At 36.3% G+C, this 20,396-nt stretch overlaps 1 long non-coding RNA gene across 1 annotated transcript; it reads right to left on the bottom strand.

Annotated features, from left to right (window-relative positions):
* Window positions 1-1,393: 1,393 nt before the first annotated feature.
* On the bottom strand, window positions 1,394-4,510 carry LOC121413181. Its single transcript, XR_005969684.1, has 3 exons — window positions 4,186-4,510; window positions 2,007-2,082; window positions 1,394-1,457 (listed from the first exon to the last, which is right to left on the bottom strand). It is a non-coding gene; the product is annotated as an uncharacterized LOC121413181 (long non-coding RNA).
* Window positions 4,511-20,396: the final 15,886 nt, after the last annotated feature.

The following is a 20,396-nucleotide window of genomic DNA, read 5'->3' as shown; positions in this document are numbered from 1 at the left end:
CATTGGACTTTACTCTATTGTATCAAAGAAACATTTTGTTGGGGTGGACTTGCCCTTCAAGTACAACGCTCATTCCCTCCAGGAATTCTCATCTTATACAGACATGGGTCCCATCGATCACACTTATGGCTATGACTCTTGAATTCCTGTAGTACTGGTTCAGATGTTGTTGCGTAGCCTCAATCTCATTTCTGGTTGTTGAAGTTCTTATAAAACCTTTCTTCTCGCTATGGCTTGCGAAACATCTGATCACTCAACAAACAAATGATTGCAACACTGATGTCTCATCACCATGTATTCCCTGAAGTTGCACCTTACTCTGTGTTTTTATTTTCATTTTTTAAGATGACAAAGATAAAACAAGAAATAACCATTTTATTGTCTTGACATTTAAAGATTAAAACAAAATCATTTTGATCCCATATGGAATCCTTGAATCCTATCCAGGCCAGGGGGGTGGGGGCTTCGGAGGCCCCTATCAACAATTCGCGCAATACTTTAACCGCGCGAAATTTTATGATCGCGTCACTCGCTGACTTTTTACTTTCAAGTCTTGCGGAACTTTTGAGACCACTTTTGCGTAACCAGGGTACGTGATTCCGAAATCACGCAACATTTCAGAAGTGCATGTCAGACCAAAAATTGCTCAAAAACATAAATTTGTGTATATTTGCATGAAATAAATTGCCAAACATTTTTGTAGATTATGTCCAAGACAACCCGCGTGCCAATTTCCGGCATGATTGCGCGGCCAACGGTCGATATCTCAAAGGGGGACATATGAACTCCAAAAATACCCGTCTAGATAGGGTTAAATATCATAGAAACTCAGTTTAACCATAGAGCTACATGAATTACTGGTCTAAAGGCTTCACCTTTCCCAGCCCCATAAACATTTGTTTGACAAACATACATTGAGCAAAGCAGATGCAATACTTTTTTCAAATAACCAAAATAATTATACAACCTAAATGTAAATTATGTACATTAGGGATTTTGGAAGAATCTGTCCACAGTGGATGACAAAACTTCTAGTTCAAGTTTATATCTGATTGTATTTTCTATTTAAAAAAAATAACCATAATCATATAGTCAGTTCGTTTTGAATTAAAAACAGGCAATCGCCAAATATTAGATCCTGTTTACATTGAGTTCAATTTCTTTTTACAACATCAATAATACACTAGGCTTGTCTTGAGATGATTATGTCATAAATTATAACCAAAAAATACTTACAGTATACAAACGCAGAATTGTCAACACATGCAGAAACAAAGGTAGTAGATCATCATGCACTTTGTCCTTCCTCAGGCTCAGATCATATTCAAGCATGTTGATGAAGTAGGGTGTAGTCTCTTTTGAAAGCAATACTGTGCTTTAAAGTTCATTCTTTAAAGGTTCCTCCTGTCACGGAATACTAAATGCAGTTCTGGTTGGCATATTCCTATTGAGTTAGACTAGAGTAAGAAGCAAAAGAACATATTTAAACAACACTGAAAAAAAACTATGTATTCTTTATAACTACCTTTACTGCATTTTGTCCAAATTTATTGGCAGGTACCTTTTGAGATATCTGCATATTTGGTCAGTTGATTTTGCCCGCAACCTTATCACATCGTCATTCTCATGAATTTAAATTGATCAAGTGGATCTACAAATATTTGATATTTAGGCATGTAATCTATTAGACAGGAATAACCATCATTTCTGGGGATTTCCTTAACAATTTCTGACATTTCACTATAATCCTTACGCAGTTCAGCGGAACAATTAAAATACAGAGACAGAAGCTTTTGGTCTAGTACTCTATGACCATTGATCATGTGACACAGAATTCATATTAGTTCAGTAACTGTCAGATGTGTACATCAACCAAGTTTAAAATTGATTGAAATACATGGTTCTTTTCATGAAACAAATTTTATGACAAATTTCTTTTTAGATGGTGACAAAGGAAAAATATAGGATATAGACAATAGTCCACATTGAAAAAAAAATGAACATACCTCTTCTATAACAATACTCCTTTTCTTTCGACAGCCTGTACATCTTGCAAGATGTTTTCATCCATTCCAAAATTTACTGCAGAAATAAACAAAGTACAGACCTGTAGATCTACATGAAATTACTTTTCAATATAATGGACATAATTCATCATCTCTCAAATCTGCCAGATTAACTTATGATATCATTTCCAACCAAAATGTAAATTCATATTATCATTTGTTAAAATAATTTATTCAATGAATTATTCTACAGAATGACGTTTCATAACGTAGCACCTTGTATTGTAGCTACATGTACATCTTAGGGTGTGTTTATGCTTCCATTGCGTTTTCAAACGTTGATTCAAAACACCGATTGCAAACGTGGCTCTGGGAGTGCTGTTTATGCCTAACTTTCAGAGGCGAAATCACGATCTCCAGCTAATTTATTCATTGCATGGACCTTCTTGATATAGCTATATGATTTCCACCATGGTGAGGATAACAGTAAGAAAAAATAAAGAATATTAAGTATATAAAATAATAAAAGATCTATTTGCTTATGCTTCTGGGGCATCTGGCGATGTCTCCTCATTATGACTCATGTTCTAGGGGGGGGGGGGTAGGGGGTAGGTGTAAATCCCTCAACGTTCATCTTGATGAAAGATTGGAAGAGTAATACTACAATTTATAGTACTACACATGCAAAACAAGGGAGATGAGAGGTAATTCCATGGAGGTAACGTGCGATCATGGACACAACCGTGTTTTTGACTAATCACGTTTGGAAACGCTGATTCTGGCCTGAAAAGTGGAAGCATAAACACGGCCATAAACAACGCGAGTCAAGCCTAATGTATTATGCAGGGTGAGCAAGGGATGGGAAGATTTTGCAATGGCCACTAGATTGGTCTGGTAAGAAACCTATTTTTCATGTTTTCATTTTATATTTGTTATCCCTTTTATATGCTTTAGTTTAGCACTTTAGGTGGTAAAAAGTTATAAAAGTTACATTGCAATTCAGTGCAATTGGCAGTGATGTGGATATTAAAGTGGATTCCATCATTGACAATTTTACCAACTTCTTCGACACACACTGACACAGCCCTACTACGCAGCTTGGGCTCCGGCTCCATGATGATATTACACTGTCAACTCAAAATTATAAAATATCATCACAGACAGAGTCCTCGTCCTCGAGGCTACATTTTTGTATATCTACTACTACTAGTACTAGCAGACTAGTTCCAACATTTCTCCAATTGGATCTGAATAAGTGAATTTTGAAAAAAGAATTGTGAACACTATTTATTGGAGACAGGATCTACAAACAATTAAAAATGACTAATCACAGTTAGGAAGTGTTTTCAAAAAATTGACCCAACAAGGCAACAACAGGCAACATGCCTAAGGCAATTGGTGGCTGGTGATGGGAGTGATGTTGTTTATTGTGCAGTTTAAAAAATCATATCAAACTAAGGTATAAATAAAGAATAAAATTTTCTAGAATTTTGCACAATTGTGGTTGAAAGTCTGACTACTTTGGCGGCTTTGTCATGCATTGCTTCTCCAGAGCTGAGCTTTATGACCTGAGCTGAGCCCTGAACTGAGCTGAGCTAACCAAGGGTCAGGCCGGGTTACAGGCCCTGGGCGGGAGCCCAGGACCTTACCGTGTAATTGACCATACTCAGTCACCTGACTAGCGTGAAGTATGGTCAAAATAATTCTCTGAATAAATAGTTCCAGTTTGTGCCCAGATGTCAGGAAACTGCCACTCATTAGACCTTCATCCATATAAATCATGGTAAGTGCTTGAATTCTGTTTTAACTATTTATTCAGAGAATTATTTTTTACCATACTTCACGCTAGTCAGGCGAGTATGGTCAATTACACGGTAAGGTCCTGGGCTCCCGTCCGCTACGCGGGCGGGAGTTCCCTGAGCTGGGTTAGGGTTACAGCTGCTAGCTGAGCTGAGCGATTCGGCATTAGCTCTTCATAATCTTTTGACAGGACACAAAACAACACGCGTGGGACTGGAAAATAACTTGCATGCGATAATGCTTTTTCCCATCACGAGTCTACCGTTCCGCTCCTAAATCTGCAATCATTTACAGCATTAATTATAATATTTCTTCACAAAAAATACACACAGACATAAAAAAAATATTCATCGTCGCTATAAAATGGTAAGTTACTCACGATGTTAGAGCAGCTCGGCAAAAACTGACTTTATACGCTTCGCTTCTTTTCTTTTCGTGCAAGTCTATTTATCGTCGTCTTTCTCCACTTGCCCATCAATGTACCGAAATACTGTCCTGTGATTGGTCAATGTGCCTAAAAATCATGGTTTTCCTAAAACCCACGGTTTGAAACCACCTAAAACAGTTGACTCAAAATCATGCCGAAAACCCACGGTTGAAACCATGGTTTCATTTGAAACCACATTTGTGAATACCAAAATCAGCAAAACCCACGGTTGAAACCATGGTTTCTGCAGAAACCACCTTTGTGAATTCGGGCCAAGATGTTTCACATTTTAATTCACTTTTATCTGATTTAAACTAATAAAGCACACAATTTTTCAGTCAAAAACCAGAAACATTTTATTGTTGGCCTGCCTATCGAATCTCGATTTCATACAATTATTGAACCCCCGGGGCGGCTGGATAGACTCTGTTTTGTTACAGGATGGATATTGACTATGTACATTAACCGGATTTTTTTTAAGTCGATATGAAAAAATACAATAAAAGAAAGAAAAGAGGAACAGTTGCTTACCTGTCCGATCCATTGCACGTTTATCTTGATGGAGATTCTCCTTCATTGTGCTGGTTAGGTTATGCCATTTCTTCTTTATCTCTTGCATCGATCTTTTCACACTTGGGTTTGCAGCATTTAGTTTAAGGGCAATTTCGGCCCACGCTCTTTCCTTCTCTTGGAAAGTGACCCTGTGTCCAATTTTGGGCGCAGGATATCTTCCCTTTCTCTAATTTCAATGATTAACGTGGCTTTCTCCTCGATGAAATTCGCTTTCCTCGACTTGACCTCCATCTTGAGATCGTTACGCGATTTTTGCTTTAACACGTAAAACGCAAAGACCATTTACCGCGGAGCAGCTGTTACGTTCGCAACAAAAGTTGCGTGACGTCACATCATTTCTTCGTGACGTCATATAATTTGAGATCTTGGCTTAGCCATATCGTCTGACTTGAGACAAACGTCTTAAGTTTATGGAATATCGTTAGGGAAGATTTCTTAGACAAGCAAAATGCTAAGACAAATTGCTAAGACTTAAGCAAAAATATTATCTCGTTTATGGAATACGGGCCCTGGGATACAACTTCATTTCCGACATTTCTATGCTATGGATTTCATTTTTAGACAAGAATTCATTAAAAAAATGACAAAAATATCATGAAAAGAAGAGACTTACTCGATGTTTACAGCGCCATCTTGTTTTCTATTGTTCTTCACCCACGATACGGACGCTTGCGTCGCATAACGTGGGTGAGAGTAGCCAGGCGGCTTCTAGAGAGTAAAAATCATTTTTTAACGTAAGGTTACTCTCATACGAAGCCAGGTCTTCCTTCTCATAGACGCGTGCGTCAAGTAACGTTGGCGAAGAACAATAGGAAGCAAGATGGCGGCGTAAACATCGGGCAAGTCTCTTCCGTCTTTTCACAATATTTCTCTCATTTTTATTGATGAATTCTTGTTCAAAAATAACGAGAGTGTAGAAATGTCAGAAATGAAGTTTTTTCCCATGTACATGATTTAGGGCTAGATCTTTTCTACAAAGGAAAGTAGAAATCTCGGGGGTGAAAGTTTCAGGTTTTGGCTTCCGTCGTGTGGGTCAATGAGAATGAAGACCTGGCTTCGGATGAGAGTAACCTTACGTTAGTAACTGATTTTTTTTCTCTCTAGAACTAGAAGCCGCCTGGCTAATTGAGAGTTAGTATATTATTAGTAAATGATTTTTACTCTCTAGAACTTAGAAGCCTCCTGGCTAGAAAAGATGGGAAGAGCTTACGGCCGTGTTTATGTCGCCATTTCCGAGGCCGAGATTTACCGAAGAGTTCCGGATATCTAGTAAGGATCTATAACTCTAACGTTAGCCTTTACTGATAATTTATGCATTGCGATGATGATCTTAAAAGAAAAAAAAATCATCAGTATAAATACATAAAAAAGATTGTATAGAAATCGAACATTTACGAAAGCAAGTAGTGAATCCGAACCCGATTGAACCCGAGCTCACGCTCGACGCACGTGCAGGGTACATGCAGAAGCGAACATAGATAGATCGAGAGAAGTGGAAACTCGTGTAAATTATTCAAACGCATACTGTACATGTGAGTTCTAAAGCTTAACAAAGGGATGTGTAACATTCCAGTAGCTTTGAAGTTCCATTATGCTCCGAGCCGCTGTTACACTGTGGCACCAGTTACACATACACAATATCAAATTACCGGCAAAATTTCAGTGTTAATTATAAACTAAATGGAGATTGTATTGGGAATAGTGCATCAAACAATTTTTCAAGTTTAGTACTCCTCCCTGCTCCCCCCCCCCCCCGACGAGCTTGAAGACCCTTTTTTTGCTTGTTAAATTTTTTTTTCGGGTACGATTGAAGAACTTACTGTGGTAACACTGTGTTTGTTACCCAACTATGTGGGCAATTATGTGATTAACTATGTGATCTGAAGTCTAACACTGTGACCACATAGTTTACACATAGTCAACTATGTGAACACACTGTGGTAACACTGTGTTTGTTACCCAACTATGTGGGCAATTATGTGATTAACTATGTGATCTGAAGTCTCACACTGTGACAACACTGTGACCACATAGTTAACACATAGTTTACACATAGTCAACTATGTGAACACACTGTGGTAACACTGTGTTTGTTACCCAACTATGTGGGCAATTATGTGATTAACTATGTGATCTGAAGTCTCACACTGTGACAACACTGTGACCACATAGTTTACACATAGTCAACTATGTGAACACACTGTGGTAACACTGTGTTTGTTACCCAACTATGTGGGCAATTATGTGATTAATTATGTGATCTGAAGTCTCACACTGTGACAACACTGTGACCACATAGTTAACACATACTTTACACATAGTCAACTATGTGAACATACTGTGATAACACTGTGTTTGTTACCCAACTATGTGGGCAAGTGTGTGATTAACTATGTGATCTGAAGACTCACACTGTGACAACATTGTGACCACATAATTAACACATAGTCAACTATGTGAACACACTGTGGTAACACTGTGTTTGTTCCATAAGGGTTGCCTTACATCACTATGACATCCCATATGCGGCCAATTTCAAGTCTTCATGGGTTACAACTTTTAAAAATTCATAACTTTCTTGTTGTTTGTCCAATATTGTCCAAACTTTCACCTATCAACTTGTCTGATTTTTATTTTCCTTATAAAAAAAAGTTTTTATTTGGGTTGGATTCCCCTTTAAGAAATTTTGCCCCATATGCCATGTTTGCCTCGCTCAATCTTTTTGCTCATTACCCTACTAGGGTACATATGCTATTTTGTTTTTAAAAAAGTTTTTGGTTTCAAGGGCCCTTTTCAAAAGAGGAAGTGCCCTTTTTCGCTGTGCCCTCCCCTCCCCCTATCAAATTTGCTCTGCCGACACATGCTGGTAGTCTCCTTTTCCGGACCTAATGCTACCTTACCCTACAAGATGAAGGTTATTAGTCTACTTTTTAATACTCAGTCTTGGCCACATATTCTTCCAAACAACAGGACTAACGCTATACCTGTTGTTGTTATCTTGGGTTTTGAGGCGCGTGTCATTCAGATATGAATATTTACGCCTCTGACTGGACTAGCTAAGCGTAGTCTTTACTCATAGCCTGGTGGTTAAAAAGAGAAATAAAATTTAAAACTTAGTCCTCACCATCTTGTAACCCATTGCCATGTAATCAAGCATATGGATATAGAGTTATTATTTTCTCCAGACCCAGTTATTTGAAGAAAAAATCAAGAACCTTCGAAACTTCAATCAAGTCATCTTCAATACTAAGACCCTGTAATGTAGCACATGGGTATACAGCGTAATTATACAGTGGTTGTACAGTGTACAGTGCAGTTTTTTTAATAAATGGGTATGGAGTAAAGGCTATGCTATAGGTACCAGTGCTTTGTTGTAGACTATTAGTTTGAAATAATTATGATGTGGTCTAAGTATTTAAAATTTATTTTAATTACCAGGTTTGGAGTAAAGACTACACTCTATATCCATTTTTTTCTAGAGAGATGAAACGATGGGGTCGTCAAATTAAAGATCTCCTAATTTTGTTTAATAACAGCGTCTGGGGTAAAGACTGTGCTCTTATATCCATGCTTTCTTACAGGGTCTTATTTTTTAAGATTATAACATTTTTTTAACGGGTCTGGAGTAAAGACTACGATATGTGCCCTTGCTTTATAACGGAGTCTTAGTCTTGTGTCTTAATTCTGAAGTTTTTTTAATCAACGGTCTGAAGAAAAGACAACGCTTTATATCCATCTTTTTTCACAGGAATGAGACTGTGGGGTCTTGAAAATTTGTTTATATAAAAAAAAGGTCTTAAGAATTAGGAATACGTTATATACACGTTCTTTATAACAGGTGCCACGAGCCTAATTACATCAGGGGAGCTAAAGATATTCGTTCGATTCGAATTTTTGTCAATTTGATATTGCTGATTGACAAAAAAAGGAATATGATTCAAAATCTAACACTGATTCTAGCAATGGTAAATGCTGAACTTCCTTCGCCCAAATTGGGAAGATAAATAAGTGACTTGGAACTATTTTTCGACTGGCGGAATATTAGGGCTAGTTTACTGTTTCAGTTGATGAATTTGATTCATTCATAGTTATCTTCATAAATGGCGATTTATCTTTAAAATGAGCTGGCTAAGGTTCCCTTTTCTGGTCAGATTTGGAATGTCAGATATATATCCTATCCAATAGTAGTAATTATTCTACCCTCTAATTTCACATTTATTTTTCATGAATTTGAAGTGCCACTTCAACACACAAGTCTATGGGAATGTTTTACGCGCGTGACACCAACAGAGTCTTAGTAGTGGAAGATGGCGGGGCTTAATTATTTTTGAATTTGTTTAATCACCTGGTCTGGAGTAAAGACTACACTTTAAACCCAGTAACCACCGAAAGCTCAGTTGGTAGAGCGGAGGACTGAAGATGATTGACAATTGTTAACCCTATATATGTCGCTGGTTCGAATCCGGCTCGGTTGATGTGTTTTTTTGGCGGAAATATTCACTACTGAATGACACGCGACGTATAAGCTAAAATAATAACAACAACTTATTCCATAGGAACTAGACAGTGAGGTATTAAATTTAATTTTTTTTTGACACAACAAGGTCTAGGGTAAAGACTACATTCTATATTCATTTCTACAAGGTCTTAATTTGGTAGACGGTGAGGTGTTGCAGTTTTTTAATTATTTTTGAATGGCTCTGCTCCTTATGTATGCTTTAGTACAGGATCTTAGTTCAGAAGGATCTTCAAATTATTAAATGACCGGGTCTGGAGCATTAAAAGACTACATTCTACATCCATGTTATTCCAAACGATAGTGGGTCTTTAATTTCAGGTTGGTCCCCCCCCCCCCTGCCTCTCTGAAAAAGCGTTTCATTGCCGATGTCACTGTAGCTTTTCCCTTATGCAGGCATGTTTCTCATTTTTAACAGTTTTTTAATGAAACATTTCATGAGAAATTGCCTCTATATGGATAAATGCAGTGATTTGCACATATCCCGGAGGTTTGCACTTTTCCCGTGAAAATTGTTCATTTGCACATATCCCGTCGTCACGTTTGCACAGATGCCGTTGATAAATTTTGACAGATTTGCACATTTCCCGGCGTGGCGTTTGCACAAATTCCGTTGTTTGCACAAATCCCGGCGAAATTTTGCACATACACCGTTGTTTGCACATATCCCGGTGTTTGCACATATCACGGCTCCACAATCCCCTCATGATGGTAGACATCTACGAAGAGAATAACCATGCACAAATGGTGACATATGACTTTCACCTTTTAGAGAGGAAAGATGTGCTGTTACGTATGGGACGCAGAAAAAGACAATTTTTCAAACATTTTTTTTTCTCAAGTTGAGAATTCTCTGAAAGTATTTTATTTGACAACTTGTAGCTTAGTGTGATAGAAGTCACAATTCTCTAGTATCTAAGGCAAGTTTCATGTTATAAGGCGTGTTGCCAAAAGTGTGTGTGCGTCTTTACCTTTATATTCTACGGCGAACCCGCTGACCGTGCCTTTGTCCATTTTTCTTTCCTACGGGTCAGTGCTCTTGCCATTCAAGACGACAGCGTGCGCTTTCATCTATTCTTTTGACACCCCCCGGTGGGCTCACTGATCTCTCCCCTATCTGGATGGTAACAATAACGCTGATTGGCCTATTCCGTGTTGAAGCACCGGAAGTTGGTACCTCCGCACGCCGAGTTCCCCCAAAAAAGCCAAAATCGGAGTAGAGTCTGGTACACGGCAATAGTGTCAATTCTTAATTATACTTACCAAATCAACTCTTATAACAGCACTTTTCAATGTCAATTTATACCTGATACAAAGTTTAAGATGTCGTCCTGTGCCACGTATAATTGCACTTATTGTGACGACCGTGGAAACAGAGAAAATGGGATTACTTTTCACAGATAAGACAAGCTGGTGAACTGCATAGTTGTAAACTTTATGTAGTCCCATGTGCTCAAATACATGTGTGGTAATTCTAAATTACCAGAGCAAGTTTCCAAAACTTTAAAACTCCGGGGGGGGGTTATCGATTGTTGTGATTTCTCTGGAAGCGTGATGAATTCAAACATGATTCAAATAAATATTCAGTTTATTGATATTCACGAATGTCACCAAGTTTTATGAGTTTATCGTTTATGTTTGGACAGAAGAATATCACGACTAAGACACTAAAATACTGACCGTGTATAGCATGTATTGAATCTGCCGTTTCGGAGGAGTTAAAAAAAAAAAAAAAAAAAAAAGCATAGATCCTGACCGAAATAGACTGATATTTGGGACAAGGACTGGATCTACAAGGTATTCTGAAAATTATTTATCTTTTATTTGTGAAAGGACACAAATGTTTACAAGCTATAGGTACATGTAGGCCTACGGTATGCTTTAGGGGGCTTATGTAACTTGTGGCATGTGAATTTGTGATATTTCTCTGTCAACAATAGATCGAATTATTTTTTCCAAGAACTCTTTTTTTTCAAGTACGTAAAAAAGACATTAAGCTGCAGAGACGGATTCACAGACTTCAGAAATTTCACAGAACTTATTTTGAGATGCCGAATGTCTTCAAAGAAAAATGTCTCGGTGGACCAAAAAAAGGGGGGGGGTTATCAACCAGAAATTAAGGGGTGACGCAATAAAAATAATCTGACAAGCAAAAAAAGGTTATCAACCCAAAATTTAGGAAGGGATGAAAACAAAAGAAATAATCTGACAAGCATCACAAAAGGTTTATCAACAAGAATTTCAGGGCGGACCACAACGATTTTAGGTCCACCTGAATTTAGGGGGGGGGGGGATGCAGGAAAAAATTGACAAGCAATAAAAAGAAAAAAAAAAGTTGTCAGCATAAATTTTGGGGGGTTGGTCCCCCACCTAAAATTTAGGGGTACAGGACCCCCCCCCCCCGCTTCCGCTGCCTACAGTGTATATGAACAAACTGGGTAGAGGATAATTGAAGAGGGTCGATCGATGTGACAGAAGGAAAGAGAGAGAGAGAAGGTCAAGTCCACCTCAGAAAAATGTTGATTTGAATCAATAGAGAAAAATCAGACAAGCACAATGCTGAAAATTTCATTAAAATCGGATGTAAAATAAAAAGTTATGACATTTCAAAGTTTCGCTTATTTAAAAAAAATTGTGATATGAACGAGCCAGTTACATCCAAATGAGAGAGTCAATGATTTTACTCACTATTTCCTTTGTGTTATTATTATACAATATTTCAATTTTTACGAATTTGACGTTTAGGACCTCCTTGCCGGAAGCACAAAATGTTAAAATAATGGAATACCAACCGAGATGTGCATATAACTGTTTTGTGAAATGAAGCGAAACTTTAAAATGCCATAACTTTCATATTACATCCGATTTTGATGAAATTTTCAGGGTTATGCTTGATGAATTTTTTTTCTTTTTATTCAAATCAAGTTTTTGTTGGGTGGACTTGTTCTATAAAGGGCGAGTCCACCTCATGAAAATGATTATTTGAATAGAGAGAAAAACACACAATAATGCTCAAAATTTAATCAAAATCAGAAATAAAATATGAAAGTTATATTTTTAAAGTCTCACTTAAGCGATGAATTTTTCGGTGTTACACTTGTTTGATTTTTTGGGGGGTTGGGGTAGACTTAAATTAAAGGGGGGTTCAAGCCCAGTGTTATAAGCCTTCATAACCTAGAAAGTCCTCGCCATATCGATCGTTATTTGGAAAACCTCCAAAGTACCCCAAGACAAGTCAAGGATTTCATCCATTCTTCGATCCGTAGGTGAGAAAAACACCAACCCCTTCAAAATTATGTTTCCGAATTGTATACTGGGAAAGTACCATGGTTTCAAGAAAATTGCGAATTCTGCCACCTTAAATATATGAAGTTTTTTATAAAAAGCAACGAGTGCTTCAGTGTGCAGACAGCTAGCGTATCGCTCACAATGCACATGCTAATGAGCGATCGCGTTCCTTTTGGGGGAACTGGTATGGCGGACAATAGAACTCGCGGGCTTCAGTGGGTGGGCTCTCCGATAATATTTTTTTTTTGCATGAGCGCCCTCTATGTCCACGATATCGGCGTTTTAGGCAAACTATTGAATACACGATCTCTAGTCACTGATCTGAATATCGTAGTGTCCTTGTATCGGCGTGCCTAGTCCAAATTTTGGCTAACAGAATAAGACTTGATCAAGAAATTCACGGAATTAAGTTTGGAAATACAGAATTTAAGCAAATATTATACGCAGATGATATGACAATTTTTGTAAAAGACACTCAGTCCATTGAAAAGTTAGATATGCTGTTCGAATTTTTTGCCAAAACGTCAGGTTTGAGGATGAATAAAGATAAAACCTTTATTATATTACTGGGACACCATGAACAAATAGATCAAATCTTACCTTTCGGTAAAGTGGAGCAGATGGTTAGGATCTTAGGTATGTATTTTTCATTAGATAGAGAAAGTCAAGTAAGAATAAATTACAAAGAAATACTTAGTAGAATAAAGACAATTTTGATGTGGTGGAAGCAAAGGCATTTGACATTAATGAGCAAAATTCAGTTAATTAAAACATTTGTACTATCTAAATTGATATACATTTCTTCTCTTACCATTGTCCCGACATGGGTAATAGATGATCTTAATACACTGATCTTTGGATTTTTATGGGGTGGTAAAGATAAAATTCAAAGAGACATTGTTTATTTAGATTATGGTCATGCTGGTCTAAAAATGACAAATTTTCAGTTATTCATTAAGACACAAAGAATTATGTGGATTAAAAGACTTATAATGGGAGAGCCAAAAATGAAATGGAAACAATATTTCAGATACTTAGCACACGATATGGGAGGATTGCTAATTTTTTTTAGTAACCTCACAATGAATTTGATAGGATTTGAACTGCCAGAATTTTATACAGAAATGTTAAATGTATGGTTCAATAAAAAATGTCTATTTCGACCTTTCAAAAAATGGGTTTGGATCGTTTTGAAATAGAAAAGATACTCGAAATTTTTAATAACATTCCATACTTTTGGAAGGACTCGCTGAAAAAAGGGGGTCAAAGTTCCATAGATAGTGAGTTAATTTTGGATTTTCAATTAAAAGGCAGGACTTTTGACTTGCAAGACATCACATCAAAAAGAATATATGATATTCTTGTAAGTATGAAATCGGATATACCCCAAGCATTTAAAAAACTTGAGGAAAAATATAATATAACACACAAAGATACATCTGATATTTTTCTAAGACCACGAACATCGACTCTGAACAGCAGACTCAGAGAATTTCAATTTAAAATATTACACAATATACTATACACAAAAAAATATTTATATTTATTTAAAATGACAACAGATGATTTATGTTCATTCTGCAGTAAAGAAGAAGAAACATATGATCATATATTCTTTTTATGTGATAAAATAAAAACTATATGGAAAGAATGTGGGAACATGCTTCAACTCTCTGTCATTACAAATATAGATAAAAAAAGGTGTACACGTAGGCGTGGAAGGGTCAACTAAAGGAGAGGCTCAATTATTAAATCACATAATAATCCTCATAAAGTATATGATTTAAAAAAAATAGTAGAAACACAAAAGATCCACCGACCCTTAACCATATTAAAGAAAAAATACAAGAAGATAGACTTGAAGAAAGAAAAATAGCTGAACAGAGAGGTCTATTTACAGACCATTTCAGAAAAAAATATTTTCTACGGATGCTGAGGCTAAGAAAGTTCAAGCATACAATTAGACTGAAATGGAGGGTAGGGTTGAGGGGAGGGAAGCAGGTCGCTTTTTCTGGGCTTGGATGGGATGGGGGGGGGAGGGCAGTTGGGATGGGAGGGCTTTACTTTGTTTACTCATTCAGTTCAATTGCGTCACTATAAATTATTTTGTTATAACTATTTTGTTCCTGATGACTCGAATGTTATATTCTGCATTTTTTTGTGTGTACAATTCTTTTTTGTATTATGAATAATTTTTTATTTGACTTTGTGAACAATGTTTTGTTTATATACTATTGTATGTATGATTTTGAACTGAATGTTTTAATGAATACTACTTCCCAAAAAAATGGGGTATATATTTTCAAAGTTTTGATAAGTTTTCGTTTCGGCTTTTAGTATATGACAAAGCTCAATTAGATTTAGATTTCATTTCTTTAATAAAACAATCAAGCTTTAGCCCTTTAGCGCGAGTATGTTGTTTTATTTGGAAGAATATACCGTTAGGATATTGGCTTTCTAAAAGTATTCAGGCGCAGGTACAATTTTTTTCATCACATTGAGCCCAACACAGTCAGCATTGTCGGGTTAAAATGAAAAATATAGAATTCTCCTAAACATCTTTGTAAACGAAATGCAAAACCCCTCGCAAAAGATGCGATATAAATCATACCTGGGTCCAAAAATGATGGCTTTAAATGTATACATTGAAACGCTACTGTGACAAAAAATAAATACATAAAATGGAAGCGTTTTTTGGAAAAATAATGAAAAGTAAGGACATCGTTGAAATTCAAATTTCAGCTAAACATAGGCCTACATCTAATTTAGCCAAAGTGCACATCGATTATACATATGTTTCAACATTGACGTGTTAGAAACTTATATATTCACACATAATACAGATGCCGTGCAAAATACGAAAAAAAATCATTAATTTGATCTTTAGAAATTAAAGTGGATGTTCAAGCAGTCATATCGGTCATTGTAGACTAAATGCACAATTCTTGAATTTCAATGCCCGAAATTCAAAACAAAAGTACTTTTGTTACTTTGTAACACCATTACAAACATCTTTACGTTCGAACGAAATCAAAAGCACTTAAAAATATATATATTGAAATTATCAAAATTGAGGTAGCCTTGACCATGAATTAAGTTGAGTGTTTATAATGGAATTAGTGCGTCTTCTAATAAATCCCATTTTAAACTTTGAATGACAGATGGAAAATATCCCGAGAATCAAAATGCAAATTAACACATTTTTGTGACTCCGACACGATATTGGACAGGAAAACCTATATCATCTTTTTACCTTATATCCGTCTTTATTTTCTTATATAAATTTCCCCTGTAATCTAGAGTACTATGTGACCTAGTGATTACCATCCAGGAGCCACAGAACTAAAGGGTGTCTGGGGCCGAGGCCTCCACAAATACCATTATCTTATGCATGGTGATCCGTCCTTCAAACCAGTCCGCTTGGGGGGTGGGGGGAATTAATTATTTCTTTTAATTTTCCAGTTCTACTTACAATATTCAATTTTGTCAACTTAGTTGTAATGGTTCCCTTTCTTCATCCAACTTCATTTCTTTGAATTTTTCTAAAACTTTTCTATACCTTTTTTTAACCTTCACGTTTGACTTGAACAATACGTGTATATTGCCGTTGATTTCTTCTTCCTATCAAATATCTGAATTAATCTGCAATGTGTGTGTGTCAAATTATTGCAAATTTGTACTTCACCTCTTATAGCTGCATTCTGTATAGCTTGCATATTTAAATATGCACCAAAAAATCAATTAACGTCAGGAAATGGCAATTCCTCGGTCACATTTGCTCTACAGCGGTCATACAGCGAGTCGAAAACAGCCGTTTTATTTATTTTATTCAAACCTCCTATATTTAGCTGGAACATAAACTGTTAAAATGACTGTTTTCGACTTGCCTTAGAACAAATGTGACCGAGGTACTTAGCATACTAGATCAACAAGGATGGAGTGCATGCTGGTGCGGATCCTGCCGGAGTAACACAATACAATCCAATAAGCGCCGTATTTATTTTGAACAATAGTTGGGCTCTCAAAAGTATTGTGGTCTATTTTGTGACCTCTACTAAAAGAAGTCAGTGGGTCTATCTTCTGCACATGGAAGGTGCAGTTATGTAGTGAATCCCGGCGGGGGGGGAGCATCCGGCCCGTGCGCCCCCCCCCCCCCCCGCTTTGAGAGCCATTATCTTTTTTTAATGTAAATATGTCATTTTTACACACGTGTGCCCCCTTTGAAACTCACAACATGTACTTTAATGAAAATTTGTCGTTCATACACAAGTGAGGACCTTTACTTTAGCCTGGTAAACACCCTTTTTCCAAATATATTTGGTTATTAGAATGCACAGTGAGATGGTAGGCAATAAATATAACTCGAATGTTCACATTAAGAGTAGACCTATAAAGAGGGAAGTTACATGGTTAATTAAAAATGCGTTGATAAAATATTATTCGAACGTTATGTTATAATCTGTTTCACCAAACAGGTTTTATGTAATATTGCTCTTTTTAAAGGCAAGCATTAAACTACATTAAATGTCGAAATGTTGAGAAATATAATGGAAACCACTGATATCAACATGCACATTACGAAAAGAAACAAAATCAAGGTTCTAGTATGGGGACAAAACGAGAACAAGAAAACTACCAATTTGATGCTCATTTTAATTCCCCGAAAGCCGGACGTTGAAAATGACATGGGCCAGCGCATTGCAAGCTGTATTTAACGGCTTACCCCATTGTCAAGGTAGATTTAAATTACCCCATTCTTGATTGGGGAGATTACCCTATATTCTTGAACATAGAGGTGGTCTGACTGGTGGTGGATTTCAATAGAAAGATGACCTCTTGATTGGTAGGGGTATTTCAAGGGGAGATTATCACTATGTCAGCGCGGGTGACTGTCTTGATACTTTGATGTTCCCCGATGTGCCTTCTATTCGAAAACCATGTTTGCAACTAATCCCAATTATGAGACTATTTGGCATCAAAATGAAAGCCTAACTGCACCCTTTTTGTAGATTTCGTTTGAAAATAAAATACTTACGTTTAAGGTAAAATTGGAATATGAGAAGGCGCTTTATAATATGTAAACCAAATATTGTCACTTTTAAATCAAATGTAAAAATAAAGGTAAAATAATCTCACAAGCCTAATCTAAAGAGTGCGCGCGCGAAGAGCGCGCCAATTTTTAAATTTTTATGTCATGTACTTTGTCATAAAATCGCATTCTGCAATGCTTGTGATCCTAAACAAGATGAATGAATTTAGTACGCCTTGATCGTTCTGAAAAAAAAAACTGTTAACGGCTGCTTGTAATTATACGTAAATGAAAACGTTACATATTTCAACAATTAAAATTTTTGTAATCATGAAAAAGGTAGATACAAAACTAAGCAATCGATGCGAGCGCGAAGCGCAAGCGGAAAATTTGAGATTTGTAGGAAAATTGTGAGTGGATATGGATCACAGTTAAAAATTATGTTATGTTTCATTATTATCACTTTGAGTTTTGACATAGGGCCGGCACATTCTAAGAACATGATTCCATCATATGAAAATTATGACTGTCTTCCTATTTCTCTTCTTATCAAATAGCGAGATGAAACTTTTCGATATTCCATTCTGAAAAAAGGGACAATTTATCATTAAATTAATTTTTTAATCTAACAAGCCTAATCAGAGCGCGAAATCTATCAATTTTATATATAATACGTTTAAAGCACTTTTGTAATTATGAATAGGATGCATGAGTTGATATATTTTCAACAATCAATGTGCGCCCAAATCGCCAGTTGAAAATTGTTGATAAACAGTCATAAAATGGAGATTTAATAAGTTTGTAATATATTTAATATCGAAATTTTCATAACTCACCAATCAAAATGCGAGTGTGCAGCACCTGCTAATACGTTTTTACAATCTGGCATAAATATGGATATTTTGATAACTAAAATGGAATACAGGAAAATAATAGGTACCTGACAAATCAAATTTTTGTGAGCGCGCAGCGGGAGCAGAAAATGTTAATTTTCAGACAATAAAAAATAATTTTTTACAAAACATTTTTTAAAAATAAAAGTTCGATTTCCGAGTTGAAATATGTTATGTATATTGACTTCAAAATTTGATATTTTAAGTTCCAAATATGTAAACCATCTAAATAGCAATGCGAGCGCAAAGCATGAGCAAATTTTTTTATTAATGACATGAAAGATTTTTTTAGAATTGTTTTTCCCTCATCTTATTTATTCAATCGTTTTCTTCCTCCTATGTTTTTTTTTCTCTTCTCTTTTCTTTCTTCCCCCCCCCCCCCTTTTTTTGCTCCTCCAATTGAGGGAGGAGGGATGGACGGGCCCCTTGCCTTCCCCCTAGATCCAACTCTGGAACAATCTAACAAAAAGTATTAAACAAGCAGATAAAAGAGAGAAATTCAAATCCATGTTAAAACTTTTTGGGGGTTAAATAGCCTTTCCCGCCGCATGTGAGGTCCCCCTATCGTTTACAGCCTACTGTGAACTGTGCAACTACTTTGATTTTTGGTGAAATTCCTTCTCTCTTTCTATTCGTTCCAGAGCGTTTAGAAACATAATTTGTGCTTAACTTACAAGTGGTATACAAATAATGTAGATTACTATTAATAGTGTGCGTTTCCCGATCTCCTTATCGAAATCAATATTAATGAGAGAGCACAATATTGTTCTCGCTCTAATGGAGGAAAAGGCGTAGGCCTAATATTGATATGATTCAGGCGTACACCACTTTAACTGATATAACATGCATCCAGAAATCGAGATATCCGATGAATTCAAAACGTACGTAGCAGGAATGGCATGCAGTTCGGATGTTACAGCACTCTAAAATTAGAATAATCTCGTATTACAAATGCCAATTTTGCTGAAAAATGCACATAAACTCATAACTTTATAGACTCAGGGGGATGATGTCGTTGATATAAAAATCGCATCGATCTCAATATGCAATCATTTTACGCTGCATCGGACTTGACATCCCGATTTTTTTTCCAAAATTAGATGGCCATCCATTCTTTCTCTTTTTAATCTAAATATAATCTATGTCTTTCAGGATCACGATATGAAAACCCTTTTATAACAAACATGATAAAGGAAAAACGCGTCTCAAGTTACACATGGTTCATTGCCGCAAATGATACCAATCACCTTCGTTTGTTAAAAAAGTTTAATCATCAACATTAATATTATTTGTATTATCATGTCCGTAAATATCACTTCAAAGTTATAATTATCACCATCCTGTTATCATCATCATCACCATCATCATTCATTCATTACCTATTGCAGTCGTTCTCCAGTATCAATTTTATAGTTTAAATAATTAAAAAAATATGAAATATAATGGTAATGATTATGGTAATGCTGGTAATCATGAACATTAGATCCGTTATGTGAGATAATTTATGCGATTTTACACGCTTATCGCTACACGATGATGGTGAAAGAAATCTTTTAAATAGCACATAAGAAGTCGGGACAGTAGTTACTGCATACACGTATTTTAATACACTACATTATTACAACAGATTCCCCATCGGGCGGGCGAAAGGTCTTTTGAAGCAGGTTTATCTATTGAAATTACGACAATAATCACGACAGCGGATATGGGGAATTAATCCCTGTGAGCGTTTAGCTCTCCCATTGTTTTTTGTGGCGAACCCGCTGAGCATGCTATCGTCAATGATTCTCTAATATACGGGTGAGTGATCTTGTTTTTTCATGATGCTTTAGGCCTGGGCAGTAACTAAGAACAGTTCGATGAT

The sequence above is a fragment of the Lytechinus variegatus genome, chromosome 4 (genome assembly GCF_018143015.1).
Source record: "Lytechinus variegatus isolate NC3 chromosome 4, Lvar_3.0, whole genome shotgun sequence".
In the NCBI taxonomy this organism is placed as follows: Eukaryota; Metazoa; Echinodermata; class Echinoidea; order Temnopleuroida; family Toxopneustidae; genus Lytechinus; species Lytechinus variegatus.
The sequence above is the reverse complement of the archived record's forward strand: the minus strand, read 5'-3'. Positions and strand labels throughout refer to the sequence as shown.